This window comes from Mytilus trossulus, chromosome 14 (genome assembly GCF_036588685.1).
Source record: "Mytilus trossulus isolate FHL-02 chromosome 14, PNRI_Mtr1.1.1.hap1, whole genome shotgun sequence".
NCBI classification, from domain to species: Eukaryota; Metazoa; Mollusca; class Bivalvia; order Mytilida; family Mytilidae; genus Mytilus; species Mytilus trossulus.
Genome location: NC_086386.1, coordinates 73,856,551 through 73,878,500, shown reverse-complemented (window position 1 = coordinate 73,878,500; position 21,950 = coordinate 73,856,551).

The following is a 21,950-nucleotide window of genomic DNA, read 5'->3' as shown; positions in this document are numbered from 1 at the left end:
TCGTAATATTTGGTAAATGTGAAATATTCTATTTTTTTGGGATTGAAATATCACTAAAAAGTTTACAATCTAAAGGAATCAGCACTGAAAGAGGAAAAATACTAGCAGTTTTTCTTTTTCATATTCATATTTTCTTCATTTTTTAATTACCGAACGTGACTTATACCCGATTGTGACTGATTTGCTGAGTGTGAATTCGCATTGCTATAAGACGTGTCACGGTACTTTTCTATCCGAAATTCATGCATTGAGTTTTGATGTAACATTTATTATTCTCCTCGGATTTTGTCTAGTGTTTTATTGTTTGTAGTTGTAAATCTTATTTTTTTTTCTGTTTTCGTGTGTTATGGTATAGATAATTAATCATCCAGTTCATTTGGTTCAACTAAATTTATACGATATATTTGGTTTACAGTTTGATTAAGAGAAATAACGACATAGCTAGATATCAAATTGTTTATCTAGATACTACCACACTTTGACATTAATTATTATTGTATAGTTATTTTGTTCTGTTGTGGAGAGTTGTCTCATTGACAATCATACCAGATCTCCTTTTTTTTATATATAAGAGGAGAACAACGACACAACAGAAACACTAAAATGCAACAAACACAGAAGATAAGAAGATAACAATAGCCATGTTTTACAAGTTTAAATTCTTCCTCGCCATGCTCGTCCGAATTTAAAACATTTCTTTACTAAATCCTTGGTATAATAAATAAAACAAAACTCTAGATAAAGGTTTAGTTGCTCGCAGTAACTTCGTTTTTCTTTTCTAGTAAGCAATGTTTAATAACATTGTAAACTAACATATTATAAATACAAACACATTTGTCCAATACATTTAAATGGACTGAAAAATTCATAATCATATATATGTACACATTCTTATGACACCATAAACTGCAAAAACTGTCGTAGTTACTGTGAGCGGCGAGCACTTTCGATAAATGACACCCGTAAATTTTCTTTATATAATATAACGGGACTCCACCTTTTAAACCGCCAAAGTATTTCACGAGCATATTTTACCCATCTATATGTATAACCAAAACAAGAACTTGTTATACAACTACTCTCACTAACCAACTTTGAACTTATAAATAGTATCACAGGGGAAAAACAGCAAGTCCCAACGAAAAGAAATTTAACAAACAAAGGTTCAAAAGTCATGTATAATACATTTTTAAACCAAGGTAAACTTCAGTTGAAATTGCAGATGATCACAATCTTAAGATAAAATGTTTGAAATTGCAAAAACAATACACAGTTGTGTTATTAAAATTTCAAAAACAAAGAAAACTCTGTTAATTTCAATACCGTATGATTGACTGGGTTTTATCTACTAATATTGACTTTTAAGAATGAACCTTTACAGTGCAAGGAAGAACCGGAAATTATAGAACACCTACTGTGGGTGATTTGTCATATTTTAGTAGAAATCTATCTGGTTCCATTTGACGGTTTGAATTTATGAAGCATCACATATTGATATTCCAATGAATATGGATATTGTTACTTTTGTCCAGTATGAAAACTATAATCTATGATAGTCATTTTACTGGCAAAGAACATATCAAAGACGCAAGATAAAAAGCCTCATATAGAGGGATTTAATTTTCAATAAAAGACAATTTGACCTTATATAGCATATTTGCCCCAAAAAAATTAATGTGTGTCTTATGTTAAAGTCATTTAATGATATTACGTATTGATGTATCGATATGCATGTACTGTTATCACAATTATCTGTACTCCGTGAACATGTACTACTTATATAATTTATTCTGTAATGTCAAATCGTATTGTTTTTTTTCTCTCATTTGCTTGCTTGTGATTATTTCTCTGGCTAGCTTTATTGTGTGCAACCATAAATGAATATGTATAATGCCTGTCAATCGATTAAGAAGAAAAAGATATAGAAAAAAGAATCTTTATTAATTTCTCAATTATTTTCAAAACGTGACATTCGAATATCCCTTATATTTCTTCGTGTAGACTGAGGAAACTAGTTGCGTGCTGTTCGCAGTTTCAAAGCGGATTTTTTTTTATTCATTAATTTCATTAATTGTTGTTTACTTTTTGAACGGTTTGATTGGATGGAATTTCTAAATTGAATGTTGTGTTTGTGGCTTCTTATCTTTTCGTCAACTTAAAACGTTTGCTTAACAAAACCCCGTTGGTCCTACATATCTTAAACCACACATTGATTGGATGATAAACAAAATAAATGAGTCCTCAGATTTTCATATTATACAATGCATCCTCTGTTATAACCAACTAAACTACTAACTTTAGAAGGCGGAAGATATTATAAAATTTAGGGTATTTTGTTAATTTGCATAGCGGCCATTTTGTCTTATCATGAAGGCAGCCATTACAATAGGATTATATATGACTCTTAATTAAAATTGCCAATATGTCAATTTATATGCTGTATCAACAAGTTGTCCGCATACTGGTGAATTGTACAGGTTTTTAGGGTTCTGTTCGTGTTCAAAAGAACATATACTACTTTGAAAACTTATGGCTCTTTTAGTTTGAAAATCGGAAGCGTAATCAATTTATAATTGCTAATTAAAATAGCTACAAATCGTAGAAACACAAGGTTTAGAACAGAGATCAAGATACAAGAAGATATTGTTCATGATTTGTCTGCATATAGGGAAATACCTTGTAGGTTGGATTTTAAAGTTAGATAACTTTTAACCTACCTGCATAAGTTTTCGGCGAAATTCTTTTAAAAACATGATGATTTCAACCTTCATAATTTATAAAAAGTCAAATTTTCAGCATTTTACCTTAGAAATACACAACATTTTTGTAAATATCCGCCAAAGAAAGTTTTCAAAAACACATTAGTTTTAGATCCATGGCGGAAAAGGACTATATTATCCGCAAATTTGATATAATTTATAATTTCAATCTTAAACTCAAGGAAGTAATTAAATTAAAAGGGCCAAAGTCATGTGGTGCAACTCATAGGAATAACGTACCCTTGATTTAGCCATATGATTTGATTGACTAGAGTTGAAAAAAGGGACGAAAGATACCAAAGGGACAGTCAAACTCGTAAATCTAAAACAAACTGACAACGCCATGGCTAAAAATGAAAAAGACAAACAGAAAAACAATAGTACACATGACACAACATAGAAAACTAAGGAATAAACAACACGAACCCCACCAAAAACTAGGGGTGATCTCAGGTGCTCCGGAAGGGTAAGCAGATCCTGCTCCACATGGTCCTCCGAACGTAACAAATATGTTGTCAATCAAGAAATCAAGCATCTTGATAATATCGGTTTCAGATAATTTTTTGTTTGAATCAGAATGATTCTTTACAAAGTATGATTTATCCTTCCCTAAGACAAGATACTTGTATCTACGTTGGCCATTCTTTTTTATGAAGCAAAGTAATACCAACTCTTTTAATTTGTCTTTTAGTTTGGAATGTGGAATACTTGTGTAAAGAGTAGAAAAGTCAAATGTTTTAATACTGTTACAATATGAAAGAGAGTTAGATTGTATTTACTCTAAAAGATCTTTGATTCACGCCACCTCTAGAATAGGCAGTTTCACAATAACTTTGAAGCCCGTCTTTGATTGCTAATAAAATGGATGTTAATAATTTAGAATGGGGTTTCGTAGAGGACTTGGAAGAACCAGCAATATACCGTTGTTTGTAAGGACACTTATGTAGTTTAGGTATCCAATACAGTGATGGAAGATCCAGTTCTTCATCTTTGGTTGAAATACCAAAGGAACAAAGAACAGACCTATGATTATCCAGGATTTCCTCTTTGGTAAGTGTCGTGAGGGTATATGTTGGGTTTCCAAGTGAATTTTCTATACCTAATTCGTTTATCAAGCAATTAATGTAATGACTTTTACTTTTACTTTTTGAACTTATGTTTGGAATACGGTTCAGTAAGACTGAGGATATTCGTTAAGCTGTGGTATCATATCTTTTTCATCTATTTGTATTGTCACTTCTTTTTGTTTTCGTCATCTGTTGTCGTTAATATCAGAATTTCACATTTCACGTCATTATTGAATAATACATTTGTTTATTTGTAAGTTGAATCGTATGTTTAACAACATCCAATTGTGAGTTGTATCGAAAATATCGAATTTCAACCTGTTAAAGGTTCACAGGTTTATAAGGAAATGATTCAAACCTCAATATTGATGGGAGTAACTAGATTTGTATAACAGGTCCAAAGTACTACACTCATTTAATCACAACAATTGTAAAAGGTCAACCAGTTATATATCTGTATTCAAGATATTAAACATTATCTAGTCACTGATTTATTACAGACATTTTTTTCTTTAAAATATTTAATGATTATCATTAATAAACGTTTTTCCTTGAAGCGTGCTAGGAAATTTTGTTTCATTTAGTATTTCAAAGATTATTTGACGTTCTTATCCCTATATCTTTTTTTTCCAACTTACATTACATTTTTCCATATCATTTCATTTTGTTGTATTAGCATAATCTTATACATTTTATACCGATCATGGTAACTGTTCTATAGATTAAGTATCAACGTTTTCTATTTATTGTAGACTTTTTGACATGTTTGAGTAAGTATACATTTTTATTTACATTTTCGTTGCATAATTATATCTGAGTTCATCTACTTGTAACTATGTCTGAAAAAGCATTATTTTCACATGATGTTTTGGACCATATTTTTTAGATTCCGAAAGGAATACAGTTTTCATCTATAATACTGTTCATGTTATAATCACAAATGAATCGATGCATGTACTACTGAGAACATTAGGATCATGTAGTTTTATCCTTGTTCGTCATTCCATCATTCCATCATTTCACAACGAACTATGTACGGATTTTTTCTAAACGCATTTACAGATGGTTGGTCTTTAGTATATGAACCTAATATTATGAGATACAAATTGAGTTCACGTTCGGTTCCGCTCCGCTGAATTTGGCAGAACGTAGGCAATTTCTATTTTTAAACAAGGGAAATTACAATTACATGACAATCCTGTCTTCCAAATCTATTTAAAAACATTTTACTTTTAAAAACAATTACTTATTAGAAATAAAGAAAAAAAAACCACAAACACACTGCAGATAACATGTGTTTGAGTTGCAACAACTTTATTGTTGATAAACAACTGCCAACCTGTACCGGAAACAAACAACGGTTAGGAACAAACTATACACTACGAACGACAACTCGCCCCAGAATGTAACTCACATTTGTTGATAATGTAAACAAGCATTGATTAAAAAAACCGGTAATATGTAGCAATTAATAACAAGCAGAATTATGTATTGAAGATCATCAGGATATTGATCTGGTTTGACGCTCGGAGATGCCGATAAGGGATATTTTACAAAATCATGGTTTTAGGGGAAGCGTTGAATTGTCCTTGCCAATATTACTAACATATATTGATACCAATATAATACATTGATAATACTGCCTTGTTAAATATACCTTATTGTCAAATAATTCAGCAATAGTTCTGTCGTCGATGGCCAAAGAAAAAATCGTCATGATAAAGCATGCAATTCCGGAAATTGACCGTCTCCTAAAATATTGAATTTTAAAATTGAGTTATCGTCCTTTTCGCACCAGACGACTATTGAAAAGGCTACATGTAGTTTAACCCTTGTTCGTTGTGAATCTAATATGGTAAGCTACAGACTGATTAACGTTTGGTTCCGCTCTGCTGATTTTGGCAGAAATTAAGCGCTAAACTTTGAAAATATCGTGAAAATAACATGTATATACGTTTGGTTCCTAAACACATTTTAATATTTTTAGTTGAGTTTTAGTTTGTGAGTCTATTGTGATGAGTTACAAATCATGTATACATTAGGTTCCACTCCTCTGAGTTTTGCCGAAATCATAGCTATGATTTGATCTTTAATAGATTCGCTATAATAACAGTTATTAAAACTATTTTTAAAAGTCCTGCCCATATTTAGCTTGCAATCATTTTTAAAAACGAGGCCATCAGTTGATGTTATTGGTTTTGGAAGGCGGCTAAATTACTTATGTAGTAATTGCGCCTTGATGTTGTGTATCATCTTAACAACATGTTTTATTGTTCTCTGATTTGTTTTTGTTCTTTTATTAAGATTACTTTTACTGTTGAATCGTTTAATGTGATATCCGTTTGACGTGGCTCGGTACTTATACATCTCGTCAATGTGTTTGTATTGGCTTTCATTTTTTGGTGATTTATTTTGTATATGTGACTCTTTGTATTTCTTTCGTGCTTATAACGTGACTCTGTACTTTAAAAGATCCCGTCAGTATGATATTTGTCTATAATATGTCATTATGATATATTTCTATTATGAATTACTATATACGTTGAACCACAAACTTCAAAATCAATCAATTGCGTAGTGGAATTAACAATTTTTGGATTCTCATAAATTCTATGTATAACTTTTGGACTAGTTTGAATCTCGTCTATTTCTGTAATTTATTCTTACATACTTTTAATTTTTTAACCCTGTATGCGTACATTGCCTATGAAAATTTTAAAACTGTTTGTATGCACATTGAACGACAAATTTATGTGACGTATATAATTTTTCTGACGTCAGACACTCAAATCAATCCATGTGTTCTTAGACAGTAGATATTTTTGTGTCCTGTTAAATTGTTCCTTTTAAAAGTTTTGGATTCTCATAAATCCTATGTATAACTTTTGGACTAGTTTGAATCTCGGTCTATTTCTGTAATTTATTCTTACATAATTTTGATTTTTAACCCTGTATGCGTACATTGCCTATGTAAATTTTAAAATTGTTTATAATCCTGTAACTATTGTATGCACATTGAACGACAAATGTATGTGACGTATATAATTTTTCTGACGTCAGACACTCAAATCAATCCATGTGTTCGTAGATAGTAGATGATTTTGTGTCCTGTTTAATTGTTATACGATGATGACTGATGTACCCATATTTTGACTATTTTATTAATTGTGACTGCTTATTTAACGCATCATGCAAATATAGCGGAATTTGATGAGACTGTTATTAATGTGAGAGGGTTAGCGCTATAGAACCAGGTTTAATCTACCATTTTCAACATTTGAAAATGCCTGTACCAAGTCAGGAATATGACAGTTCTTGTCCATTCGTTTTTGATGCGTTTTGTTTTTTGATATTGCCATGTGATTATGGACTTTACAAATTGATTTTCCTCTGAGTTCAGTATTTTTGTGATTGTACCTTTTAAATTCATATAACATAATTTAAGATATTATGTATATAATTATACTTTCAGTCTTTAATTTATTTTTAGTATTACGTTTTGGCGAGTAATCTTATGAAACTTTGATCAACATGGTTGCTGAATTACTAGAAAATATATATATGTTGAGAGACAAAATAAAAAAAAAAAAAAAAAAAAAAAAAAAACATATCAGAAGGTACAGATGGGTGCGGTCCTAACCTTGACAAAAGTTAACTTAGAGTTAACTTGTTGACTGCTTTCTAAGTTAACTTGAGAATTTTTAAGCAGTCAAGCAAGTTAACTTCGTCGTTGGTGGACAAGACCTACGGTCTGCTTTTTTAGGACTGCTGCAGACCTATCGACAAGTCTGCTCCAGACCAGACCTGTGGACAAGTCTGCTTTTGACCAGTCCTGAGGACAGGTCTGCCCCAGACCAGACCTGTGGACAAGTCTGCTTTTGGCGAGGCCTGAGGACAGGTCTGCCTCAGACCAGACCTGTGGACAGGTCTGCTCCTAACCAGACATGAGGACAGGTCTGCTTATGACAGATTATCGTTATAAGAGTTTTCATATCAGACTTGAGCTTTCATGTAAACAACATTCGCATTGTTTTTTGCACAGATATCATTTATTATTTACTCGTTAGACTCTACTAGATATTATACAAATGCTCTCTTTTATTTGATGTACATGTATTCTTATATAAATAAAAAATGGCTATACGATCACACAGAGTTTTTTTATTAGAAGGCGGATAGAAAGGTTATCCAACGCATCGGAACAATATTCTTATATCACGGGATATCGGCAACATTGTCTACGTTACTTCGTTCCCGTTGTTTACCTGTCCCTTCCTAAATTTTACTTTATGCATAAATTTATACTTGCATGGATATTTCATTGATATTCAACTTGTTTGCATTGGATTTACTATTCTATTTACCGCAGAATATTCTAACAGAAATTGTACAGTGTCCGTAAGCATACGGTGTGGTAAAACTATCAACAATCTCGTCAAATTCGTCAGATTTGTCATTGCTGACATAAAAAAGATGGCTGATTTACTATGCGGGTATATAGATTTGCAAATAAAAGTGCTCATATGATCAGTTTTGGTCAAATAGTTTTGTTTTCCAAGTCAGCGTGAGGTATTTAAACTACTGAAATTTTGTTACGTATCAATATTTTGAATAAAAGGAGGAAACGCTGGTACCCTAAATTTATGCGAACAAAAATTTGTTGTTATTAAATTGCAATATTGCTATCCATTGTCATGATTATATTATACATTGATTCTTGACATAAAAAATATGGCTGATTAATACTATGCGGGTACGTCATGGTGTATATAGATTTACAAATTAAAGTGCACATATGGTCAGTTTTGGTGGATGTGGTCAAATAATTTTGTTGTTCAAGAACTGGAGGTATCAAAACTACTGAAATTTTGTTACGTATCAATATTTTGAATAAAATGAGGACATGCTGGTATCCTAAATTTATGCGAACAACAATTCGTTGTTATTATATTGCAATATTGCTGTCCATTGTCATGATTGTATTATACATTGAATCCTGACATAAAAATATGGCTGATTTACTATGCGGGTATATAGATTTACAAATTAAAGTGCATATATGGTCAGTTTTGGTGGATGCGGTCAAATAATTTTGTTGTACAAGTCAACTGGAAGCATCAAAACTACTGAAGTTTTGTTACGTATCAGTATTTTAAGTAAAAGAGGACATGCTGGCACCCTTACTTTAGGCAAACAAAAATGTGTTGTTATTATATTGCAATATTGCTGTCCATTGTCATGATTGTATTATACATTGAATCCTGACATAAAAAATATGGCTGATTTACTATGCGGGTATATAGATTTACAAATTAAAGTGCATAAATGGTCAGTTTTGGTGGATGCGGTCAAATAATTTTGTTGTACAAGTCAACTGGAGGCATCAAAACTACTGAAACTTTGTTACGTATCAGTATTTTAAGTAAAAAGAGGACATGCTGGCACCCTTAATTTAGGCGAACAAAAATTTGTTGTTATAATATTGCAATATTGCTGTCCATTGTCATGATTGTATTATACATTGAATCCTGACATTAAAAACAAGGCTGATTTACTATGCTGGTACATGTATATAGATTTACAATTTAAAGTTCACATATGGTCAGTTTTGGTAATGCGGTCAAATAATTTTGTTGTACAAGTCAACTAGAGGTATCAAAACTACTGAAATTTTGTTACGTATCAATATTTTGAATTATATGAGGACATGCTGGTATCCTAAATTTATGCGAACCAAATTTTTTTGTTATTATATTGCAATATTGCTATCCATTGTCATGATTATATTATACATTGATTCTTGACATAAAAAATATGGCTGATTAATACTATGCGGGTACGTCATGGTGTATATAGATTTACAAATTAAAGTGCATGTATGGTCAGTTTTGGTGGATGTGGTCAAATAATTTTGTTGTTCAAGAACTGGAGGTATCAAAACTACTGAAATTTTGTTACGTATCAATATTTTGAATAAAATGAGGACATGCTGGTATCCTAAATTTATGCGAACAACAATTCGTTGTTATTATATTGCAATATTGCTGTCCATTGTCATGATTGTATTATACATTGAATCCTGACATAAAAATATGGCTGATTTACTATGCGGGTATATAGATTTACAAATTAAAGTGCATATATGGTCAGTTTTGGTGGATGCGGTCAAATAATTTTGTTGTACAAGTCAACTGGAAGCATCAAAACTACTGAAGTTTTGTTACGTATCAGTATTTTAAGTAAAAGAGGACATGCTGGCACCCTTACTTTAGGCAAACAAAAATGTGTTGTTATTATATTGCAATATTGCTGTCCATTGTCATGATTGTATTATACATTGAATCCTGACATAAAAAATATGGCTGATTTACTATGCGGGTATATAGATTTACAAATTAAAGTGCATAAATGGTCAGTTTTGGTGGATGCGGTCAAATAATTTTGTTGTACAAGTCAACTGGAGGCATCAAAACTACTGAAACTTTGTTACGTATCAGTATTTTAAGTAAAAAGAGGACATGCTGGCACCCTTAATTTAGGCGAACAAAAATTTGTTGTTATAATATTGCAATATTGCTGTCCATTGTCATGATTGTATTATACATTGAATCCTGACATTAAAAACAAGGCTGATTTACTATGCTGGTACATGTATATAGATTTACAATTTAAAGTTCACATATGGTCAGTTTTGGTAATGCGGTCAAATAATTTTGTTGTACAAGTCAACTAGAGGTATCAAAACTACTGAAATTTTGTTACGTATCAATATTTTGAATTATATGATGACATGCTGGTATCCTAAATTTATGCGAACCAAATTTTTTTGTTATTATATTGCAATTTTGCTGTCCATTGTCATGATTGTATTATACATTGAATCCTGTCATAAAAAATATGGCTGATTTACTTTGTGGGTATATAGATTTACAAATTAAAGTGCATATATGGTCAGTTTTGGTGGATGCGGTCAAATAATTTTGTTGTACAAGTCAACTGGAGGTATCAAAACTACTGAAATTTTGTTACGTATCAGTATTTTAAGTAAAAAGAGGACATGCTGGCACGCTTAATTTAGGCGAACAAAAATTTGTTGTTATTATATTGCAATATTGCTGTCCATTGTCATGATTGTATTATACATTGAATCCTGACATTAAAAATAAGGCTGATTTACTATGCTGGTATATATATTTACAATTTAAAGTTCACATATGGTCAGTTTTGGTAATGCGGGCAAATAATTTTGTTATACAAGTCAACTGGAGGTATCAAAACCACTGAAATTTTGTTACGTATTAGTATTTTTGAGTAAAAAGAGGACATGCTGGCACCCTTACTTTAGGCAAACAAAAATGTGTTGTTATTATATTGCAATATTGCTGTCCATTGTCATGATTGTATTATACATTGAATCCTGACATAAAAAATATGGCTGATTTACTATGCGGGTATATAGATTTACAAATTAAAGTGCATAAATGGTCAGTTTTGGTGGATGCGGTCAAATAATTTTGTTGTACAAGTCAACTGGAGGCATCAAAACTACTGAAACTTTGTTACGTATCAGTATTTTAAGTAAAAAGAGGACATGCTGGCACCCTTAATATAGGCGAACAAAAATTTGTTGTTATAATATTGCAATATTGCTGTCCATTGTCATGATGGTATTATACATTGAATCCTGACATTAAAAACAAGGCTGATTTACTATGCTGGTATATAGATTTACAATTTAAATTTCACATATGGTCAGTTTTGGTAATGCGGTCAAATAATTTTGTTGTACAAGTCAACTAGAGGTATCAAAACTACTGAAATTTTGTTACGTATCAATATTTTGAATTATATGAGGACATGCTGGTATCCTAAATTTATGCGAACCAAATTTTTTTGTTATTATATTGCAATTTTGCTGTCCATTGTCATGATTGTATTATACATTGAATCCTGACATAAAAAATATGGCTGATTTACTTTGTGGGTATATAGATTTACAAATTAAAGTGCATATATGGTCAGTTTTGGTGGATGCGGTCAAATAATTTTGTTGTACAAGTCAACTGGAGGTATCAAAACTACTGAAATTTTGTTACGTATCAGTATTTTAAGTAAAAAGAGGACATGCTGGCACGCTTAATTTAGGCGAACAAAAATTTGTTGTTATTATATTGCAATATTGCTGTCCATTGTGATGATGGTATTATACATTGAATCCTGACATTAAAAATAAGGCTGATTTACTATGCTGGTATATATATTTACAATTTAAAGTTCACATATGGTCAGTTTTGGTAATGCGGGCAAATAATTTTGTTATACAAGTCAACTGGAGGTATCAAAACTACTGAAATTTTGTTACGTATCAATATTTTGAATTAAATGAGGACATGCTGGTATCCTAAATTTATGCGAACCAAAATTTTTTGTTATTATATTGCAATTTTGCTGTCCATTGTCATGACTATATTATACATTGAATCCTGACATAAAAAATATGGCTGATTTACTTTGCGGGTATATAGATTTACAAATTAAAGTGCATATATGGTCAGTTTTGGTGGATGCGGTCAAATAATTTTGTTGTACAAGTCAACTGGAGGTATCAAAACTACTGAAATTTTGTTACGTATCAGTATTTTAAGTAAAAAGAGGACATGCTGGCACGCTTAATTTAGGCGAACAAAAATTTGTTGTTATTATATTGCAATATTGCTGTCCATTGTCATGATTGTATTATACATTGAATCCTGACATTAAAAATAAGGCTGATTTACTATGCTGGTATATATATTTACAATTTAAAGTTCACATATGGTCAGTTTTGGTAATGCAGGCAAATAATTTTGTTATACAAGTCAACTGGAGGTATCAAAACCACTGAAATTTTGTTACGTATTAGTATTTTTGAGTAAAAAGAGGACATGCTGGCACCCTTACTTTAGGCAAACAAAAATGTGTTGTTATTATATTGCAATATTGCTGTCCATTGTCATGATTGTATTATACATTGAATCCTGACATAAAAAATATGGCTGATTTACTATGCGGGTATATAGATTTACAAATTAAAGTGCATAAATGGTCAGTTTTGGTGGATGCGGTCAAATAATTTTGTTGTACAAGTCAACTGGAGGCATCAAAACTACTGAAACTTTGTTACGTATCAGTATTTTAAGTAAAAAGAGGACATGCTGGCACCCTTAATATAGGCGAACAAAAATTTGTTGTTATAATATTGCAATATTGCTGTCCATTGTCATGATGGTATTATACATTGAATCCTGACATTAAAAACAAGGCTGATTTACTATGCTGGTATATAGATTTACAATTTAAATTTCACATATGGTCAGTTTTGGTAATGCGGTCAAATAATTTTGTTGTACAAGTCAACTAGAGGTATCAAAACTACTGAAATTTTGTTACGTATCAATATTTTGAATTATATGAGGACATGCTGGTATCCTAAATTTATGCGAACCAAATTTTTTTGTTATTATATTGCAATTTTGCTGTCCATTGTCATGATTGTATTATACATTGAATCCTGACATAAAAAATATGGCTGATTTACTTTGTGGGTATATAGATTTACAAATTAAAGTGCATATATGGTCAGTTTTGGTGGATGCGGTCAAATAATTTTGTTGTACAAGTCAACTGGAGGTATCAAAACTACTGAAATTTTGTTACGTATCAGTATTTTAAGTAAAAAGAGGACATGCTGGCACGCTTAATTTAGGCGAACAAAAATTTGTTGTTATTATATTGCAATATTGCTGTCCATTGTGATGATGGTATTATACATTGAATCCTGACATTAAAAATAAGGCTGATTTACTATGCTGGTATATATATTTACAATTTAAAGTTCACATATGGTCAGTTTTGGTAATGCGGGCAAATAATTTTGTTATACAAGTCAACTGGAGGTATCAAAACTACTGAAATTTTGTTACGTATCAATATTTTGAATTAAATGAGGACATGCTGGTATCCTAAATTTATGCGAACCAAAATTTTTTGTTATTATATTGCAATTTTGCTGTCCATTGTCATGACTATATTATACATTGAATCCTGACATAAAAAATATGGCTGATTTACTTTGCGGGTATATAGATTTACAAATTAAAGTGCATATATGGTCAGTTTTGGTGGATTCGGTCAAATATTTTGTTGTACAAGTAAACTGGAGGCATCAAAACTACTGAAATTTTGTTACGTATTAGTATTTTTGAGTAAAAAGAGGACATGCTGGCACCCTTACTTTTAATAGGCGAACAAAAAATTGTAGTCATTATTTAAATGAATTAAACTATTGCTGATTGTGGCTGCATAGTTCAAGGATGTATAACTAACAAGGACGTATACACTTAACATCAAATATAATTCTTTTCAAAAATATACATAATATGATTGAATTTGATCTCGGAATATATATATATATTCAGTGCCTGTTATCATTGTAACCAAGATCGTTTTTATAATAGATAGATTGTCAGATCACAGATAAATTTGTGTTACGTTCTGTGCGTACTTATTTTCAAATATTTGTATTTAATCCTGGTCATAAAACGGAAGTATTAATTTTCAAATTACTTTATTTTCGAAGTTTATACTACGAAACAAAGATATTATTTTTTTTTAAATGAACGAAGAGCGGTCCTGGTTACAAGTTAACTTAGTGTTGTGCAGACCAGTCAAAAGTTAACTTGGGAACAGGTCTGGTTTTAATCGGATTTGTCCAAGCAGAAGTTAACTTTGTGGCAGAACCGGTTTCCAAGTTAACTTATGTTAACTTTATGACAGGACTGGTTCCGAAGTTAACTTATGTTAACTTATGACAGGACTGGTTCGAAGTTAACTTATAAAAATAGCGGACCTGTTTCCAAGTTAACTTTTTGGCAGACATAAAAACAGTCCTAGGACCAAGTCCGCTTTTCAAGTTAACTAGATTTTGGTCCTAGGACTGGTCAGAACAGTCCTATATTTGGTCACAGGTTAACTTTGACCAGTCCAAATGACTGGTTATCAAGTTAACTTGCTGTACAGGTTAGGAGTGCACCCATCTGTACATGTACTATGAAAATGGAAAAAAAAAACAAAAGCAATTGATAATCCCTAATGAAATGTACATTATTAATTGATAGGTGTCATAAAATTGTTCAGAAAATTTATATGGTTGTTCACCTTTGTGTCGTCTGTGATATACTTATATACATGTTTATAAAAAAAAGTATATTTAGAAACCGGTAACAACCCAGCAGGCACAAAACGTTGTATCAACGTTGATCCAAAGTCAGTCTTTAACGTTGTTACAACGTTGAAACTTGGGTTAGTTTTGAAAGTTGTAATGACGTTGAAATTCTGACGTTGAATCAACGTTTCAGTTTCAACGTTGTATTGACGTTGATAACATGTTGAAATCGGGTCCAGTGACGTTGAAATCAGGTCGGGTTTAGATTGAAATCAGGTCGAGTTAGGTTGAAATCAGGTCTGGTTTAGGTTGAAATCAGGTCGAGCTAGGTTGTAGTTTGGTCATTTGTAGGTTAGTTGAAGTGATGGTTTTTGGGTGTACATTAATCCTTATTGACACGTGTTCAAATACAATAACAAGATACCTGAATTATGAAATGAAAAAGCCACTTTCAAGTTAGTGTCCATCAACAGTTCCTTTCTCAACAAGAGACTCCAAAAGAGAATAGTAGACAATAACAATCAGAAACGAAGACAAGAGACCGTTACAATATCAAAATTTTATTCGAAACCAAATATATCAATATTAACAAAGCTTACTTTTCTAGCATCAATTTCTCAAAGCAATGGAAAAAAGAAAAACTTACTACAGCACACTGGTTTGATTCTGGTTGATCAAGTTTTCCAACTTATACAAAATCATGTAAATGCAGCAAATTTGACACAGTGACACAAAAGCCTCCTTTGTTTTATGTGAATACATAGCAGGACCATCAAAATAAAATGTTCTCATTTTAAGTTTTTGTAATCCGAAATTTCATGTATTTACTTCTTTTTTATTGTCTTTTTTTCTTTTTTATTGCTACTTGTTGATCTGAAATTTGACTTTTTGAGGGTATACCGTATGTTTTTTTAAATTTATCTTGAAGGCAAACCATACCATCACCCAGCTGTTTACTCATTCAATCATTATCTATACACCCGATACAATTGAGTAAACCGGAAAAAAAAGATGCACCAAATAACGTATTTCTAAATTTCCCTGCCTTTTTTACTGGCACTAAATTAACTGTAGAAATTTTAAAAAAAAAGAAGTTTTTAAAATGAAAAATTTATTTTGTTTTAATGATTTATTCTTTTGGCCTAGAAACTCCTTCTGCTTTCTGTGTGGCACACTTCAAATGTCCTGATCACTGCTCGTATATTTTGGATTCTGGTGTCTCTTTGTGGCAGACTAGAACAGCATCTGAAAGCATGGAAAAGAAATAACATAAATTTGAATTACATAAATAAAGTTGTGTACTTTTACAAGCCTGAAATGTTATCAAATTCCACCAATTATAAAACAATTATTTTATATCATAGAAAACAACATGTTCATTTGAAACAATTGTACCAGCTTGCATCAATAACAAGACAAAGCATGAATCCTATAAACCAGATCTGTGTTTTGCAATAACCATAATGTTCATATAGAGATAAAACTATCAAAGATGAGAGATATTTTACGAAAAATCAGTGTTTAAGAGCAGACCATTTCTATGTGTGTCAGACACACCATATCGAGTTGCTGGCACCCCTCCCCCTTTTTCTGATATTACTGACTCCGTGCATGGCTAGATATGTTTTATGTTAGTTTGCTAATTAGAGGATATATGCAATCAAATCATTAAACTGTTTTGACATGAAACTGAATCAGATACAGTAAGATAAGACCTTGTCATAATTTCTGTGAAGGTAAACATGCAGATAATCTGATAAATAATTTGAATGTGTTTGTTTATATTATGATTCTTCGTTAATTAAACTGTAAAATAGACTTACGCTAATATCGAGGTTTATACAGAAAAGTCTTCTATCTTCTTTATATTCCTTAGACGCAGTTGTTCAATATTTGTTTATCAGTCTGGTGCGATAATTTCTCGAGGATGACTTTCAAATTTTTCTAAACGGATGTTAAAAGGAGGTGCGCGTGCTTGCGTGCGCATCCAAATGTAAATATTTGGAACTCCAGTTGAAAACCGCGAAAATTCAAAAACTTCTCTATTATTATGATTACATTGTACATCGATGATATTTTAAGTTTATATATTTAATATCAGTCGGTAAAAATATTTAAATAAATATACCAAATAATTTCACCTATTTATTTAATTGAATATAAGCAATTAAAAAAATCGATTTGATTTTAAAAATATAAACTAGGAATATATCATATTTATACAGATATACATAAAATAGCGTGAACAGGTTTTGAGATCTCCCAAAATATAGAGAATTATCAAACCAAAATTAGATCTTCTTAAAAATTGGATAGAATTGATTTTTTTTAAAATAAACACAAAACCAAATTTATTTGAAAAAGCCGATTTGTTATTAGTGATGTCTCCTGAACACTTGTTCTATACCAAAACTCCTTTCCATGTATAAACAATCATTTTTTTGTTATTAGTGATGTCTCCTGACCACATGTTCTTGTCCAAAACTCCTTTTCATGCATAAACAATTCGGCCTACCCCCTTTTTTGTGGGAAAAAATGATTGATTATATATAGATCATGGAAGCATGACAGGAGGAAACCCCCTCACGCTTATGGCAGTCAGTGGACCCCCTTATAAGTATTATAAATTCTAGATTAGACACTTATTATTCAATCGTTTATAATACTGCAGCATTGCTCCTTGTTCGATCTGCTCATCCAAAATATCTGTACCCTTCAATTCTGACAATAATATTTTTCTGTCGCGATTAACTGACGTTAACCCAACGTTGAATTAACGTTGTTGTTTAAACGTTGATTTTACCGACGTAAATTCAACGTTGAAACAACGTTGTGAAGTCAACGTTGAATACCATGACGTTAGATCAACGTTGAATTTAGGTCGATCAACGTCACGACCATATTTCAACCAAATTTCAACGTTGTCTCAACGTTGAGTGCCCACTGGGAAGACATGTGCTATTATCTGCTACCAATGTAAGGACGTCTCGATTGGTGTAGCAAATAAAGAATCCGTAAGAAAGGATTGATTGTAGTTTTTCCTTTTCCATAATGGTAAGTTGCATCATTTTTTTCCAAATAAATTGCCAAAGACATACTGGTATTTTGTGATTCCTCATTCCCTGACAAGAAAAAACACTTCTGTCATTGAACGAGAAATCATCCCTACCTATGCCCTTAATCTCCTATTTAGATGTATATATATATATATATATACAGTGTATAATATATAAATGGAGCAAAAATAGAAAAATATGAAAAAATTTAATACCAGTATATTATTTAAACAATGACATTGTTTGATTTTATTTTTGGTTCAGAGAATGCCAGCGAAACAGAAGCGCTAGGATGTGCATATATATAATTCTACAATAATCTGTGTGTGTTTGTCTAACTGACATCCTCTAGTACAAATTTTAGAATTTATAATTTTATTATCATAGAAAAGGATTCAACTCTAAGACTTGTTTCTATTCTACTAATGTATGAGCGTAGTGATTGTATTTGTTTATTTTTCTTAATTTCTTTCTATACGAGTATGACTATAGTTGTCAGTTTATGAAAATCTGAGAGGACATATTGTATTTTTGTTTAAGCTTTTAAGACTTTTAACATATAACGTTAAATAAGGCCATACATCACATTCTAACACATCAATGTTTTGTTTTTGTTACTTTTTGTCATCTGTATTTTAATGAGTTACATGGCAGGAATACAAAATAAAGCTCTTAATCTATTAAAGAAATATCAATCAATTCACCTGGTTTTAATCCTTTCCTCCATTGAATTTTTTTTTTGCATACTTGATTCGCATAGGATTTTTTTGATAAAATGCTGAACTTATGATTTGAAGTACTAAAGCATTGTGAAAAACAACTATTTCATCAAATAAATTTAAGTCAGATATTCCTATGATATTCCTTTTCATATTGGATACAAACTTTATTAAGTCAACTGCAGACACTTTGTAGTCGAAATGTTTCAACTGAGGTACTACACAGGCGTCAAAAGGCGTCATTATGGAGTAAAGGGGTGGCGTCAAAAGGCGTCATTATGGAGGAAAGGGTTAACATGTAAGGACCAGTTTATTTTATCATGTTGATAGTTATGTCTTCCGCGCTATTGGCTGTATTTTGACTGTGTGTGATTCCATTGCTTTGCCTTATAATTCCGTTTTTTATTTATCCTCCGATTACCTATGCAGTCACATTTTTTTAGGATAAAAACAATGACTTCTGCATTAGGTTTATATCATAACAATAAATTTAGTAACCAGATTTATTGTACAATTTTATTAGAAATATTATTCAAATTGAAATGCCATCTAGATTATCTATTAGATTATCTATTACAGTCAAATGTCTGATAATCCTATTCTAGTCTATTCTTTGTTCTGATTTTTCTCCTAACTGTTTTGAAATCCAAACCGAATATTATTTAAGATTAGGTCACAAAGTAGAATGATGTTGTTCATAAATTAAAAGTGTCAATCCAACAACCCTAAAGAACTTCTAAGAACAACAATATATCAATGTCTGAGTAACTTTTGTGTCTGTATATATGATTACTACTGAAACTTCTAGAACACCGTAGAAATTTAAATTTCGCACCGTAGATTATGATCATTTTGAATCAATAAACAAGTCAAATAGAAAGTTCTAATCATTCCATCAATATCATTGATTGGTCCAGTGATTTGTTAACATTTTTGTGAACAAATATAAAAGATAAACAACCCGATCATGTAATCATCTTATTGGGCCATACACGACAAATTAGGTCAAGATGAAAACCTGGACAATTACAGAAGCATAGAACTACCAAATTTAAGAAAGGCATAACACATGAAGCTTAACTGCATCAAATTTCGATTAACAAAGAAAAAAAGAAAAAAAAAACAGACGACGAGAGTACTTGATATAAAGATCAAACAATGCGGTATGATTGACAATTGGACAACAATCCACGGGATACCTAGTTGAGTAATAACTAATTATAACACGATTCAAAAGAGCGGAACCAAGGGTGTTCTTTGGCTTATAAGTGTTACAGCCTACCATTAAAATGTACGAGTATATGTTGTATACATGATGTGATTTTAACCCCCTGCTTGAAATAAAAAAAAAAAAAATTGTTGCTAAGGTGGTGTTTGTTATACATTAATAAGTACCTTTCACTTAAATATGTTGGATGATGTGCGACTATTAAAGATAGGTTTCTATATGTCTAAATCTTTATCACACTCAGGTACAAGTTTCAACGTACAAAGGAACAAAAGACAATGTCATTATTTGATTCATCAAAATTATTTGTCACAAATAAATGCTTTTGAGTGATCTCATTTGAGTTGATACATTTTGCATATTGTGGTTGGTATTGTTTGAATCACCACGAGTTGCTTTATCTATATATAACAAGAAAGGTGATTTTATTACAATTCTACAATAAGTACAGTTCGAGGACAGCCTTGTGGTCATATAACTAAATGGTTCTTCTTTTTTTCTGTTTATGCTTTTCAACTTTGTGTTAAAATAAGTCATTTTACTTGTTATTTGAGTTCCACTGTGCATGCGTAACAAATTGACGAAGTATGTCTGGTATCTTTAATGAGTTTTGCAGTCCTAATATTATTATTAAGTTTTATCATGATTTGCCAGGTAAAAAATAGAATACTCAACGAAATCTTCATGTTCAATATTTCTGTCCATTTTACTATTTCTAATTCTTACTTTTGGTTCTGGATTACTGGTATATTTATATAAACTGAATAGTGACGTAGGGTATCTGCTCGTCTGAAAACAGTAACAACACATCATGTCAATCTGGGTTTCACTTTTATATAATATGTCCGTTGTGATAGGAACTAAGACTGCTTCAGATTAAAGGTTATTGTTTATAGACAGCGGAATATCAGATAATATTTACATATTTTCATTTTGTAATGTATCAGAAATATAATATAACTATCAACTAGCAGTTAAAAATTCAGAAAGTTGTTTCGGTAAACAAAAGTGTACGGTCAATTAATTCTTATGGAAAAATAACATTAAATGTGATTGTGTGTTACTACAATTATGTAAAGTTGTATTAAAATACAAAGAAAACCAAAAATTATTTGAAACCGAGTGTTAATTTCTGATAATGTTTTTTATATTAAAATCATAGATTAATCTGTCTTCTTTCTTAGTATGAAGTTAATTCGTTAAATTATAAAATCATTTATTATCTCTTATAACCTTTTACAGAGGCCAAATCATGTAAGTATTGTTATAGTATGACATATGCTTATTATAAATTTTCGCATTTCATGTTATGTCTTTGACCTTTTTTTAACTCTCGTGTTCTGCCTCTAAACAGTCTTTACACTAAAGGGCATACCAACAACTTATGTTACATATTTGTCAATAATAGATTTTAGGCTGACAAACTGTATACACCTATTGACTGGGTGTGAGGGTAATAGCAAGTTTGTTGTCCCTGAGATACCAACTATTGCACGAGGCAAAGCGATTACCCGCACAACCAGTCATTAGTTGTTTTATTAAACTGAACAACACAGTCATTAAGTGTTTTTGTATACCAAATTAACTAATTTTCTAAAAGTGTACATATATCATCTAAAGTAAAGAAAAAAAATGTCATATAACTTGACATGCACAAGATGAACTATACCTTTTTAGCTCATCTGGGCCGAAGGGCCAAGTGAGCTTTTCTCATCACTTGGCATCCGTCGTCCGTCGTCCGTCGTCGTTGTCGTCCGTCGTCGTTAACTTTTACAAAAATCTTCTCCTCTGAAACCACTGGGCCAAATTAAACCAAACTTGGCCACAATAATTATTGGGATATCTAGTTTAAAAAATGTGTGGCGTGACCCGCAAAACCAAACAAGATGGCCACCATGGCCAAAAATAGAACATAGGG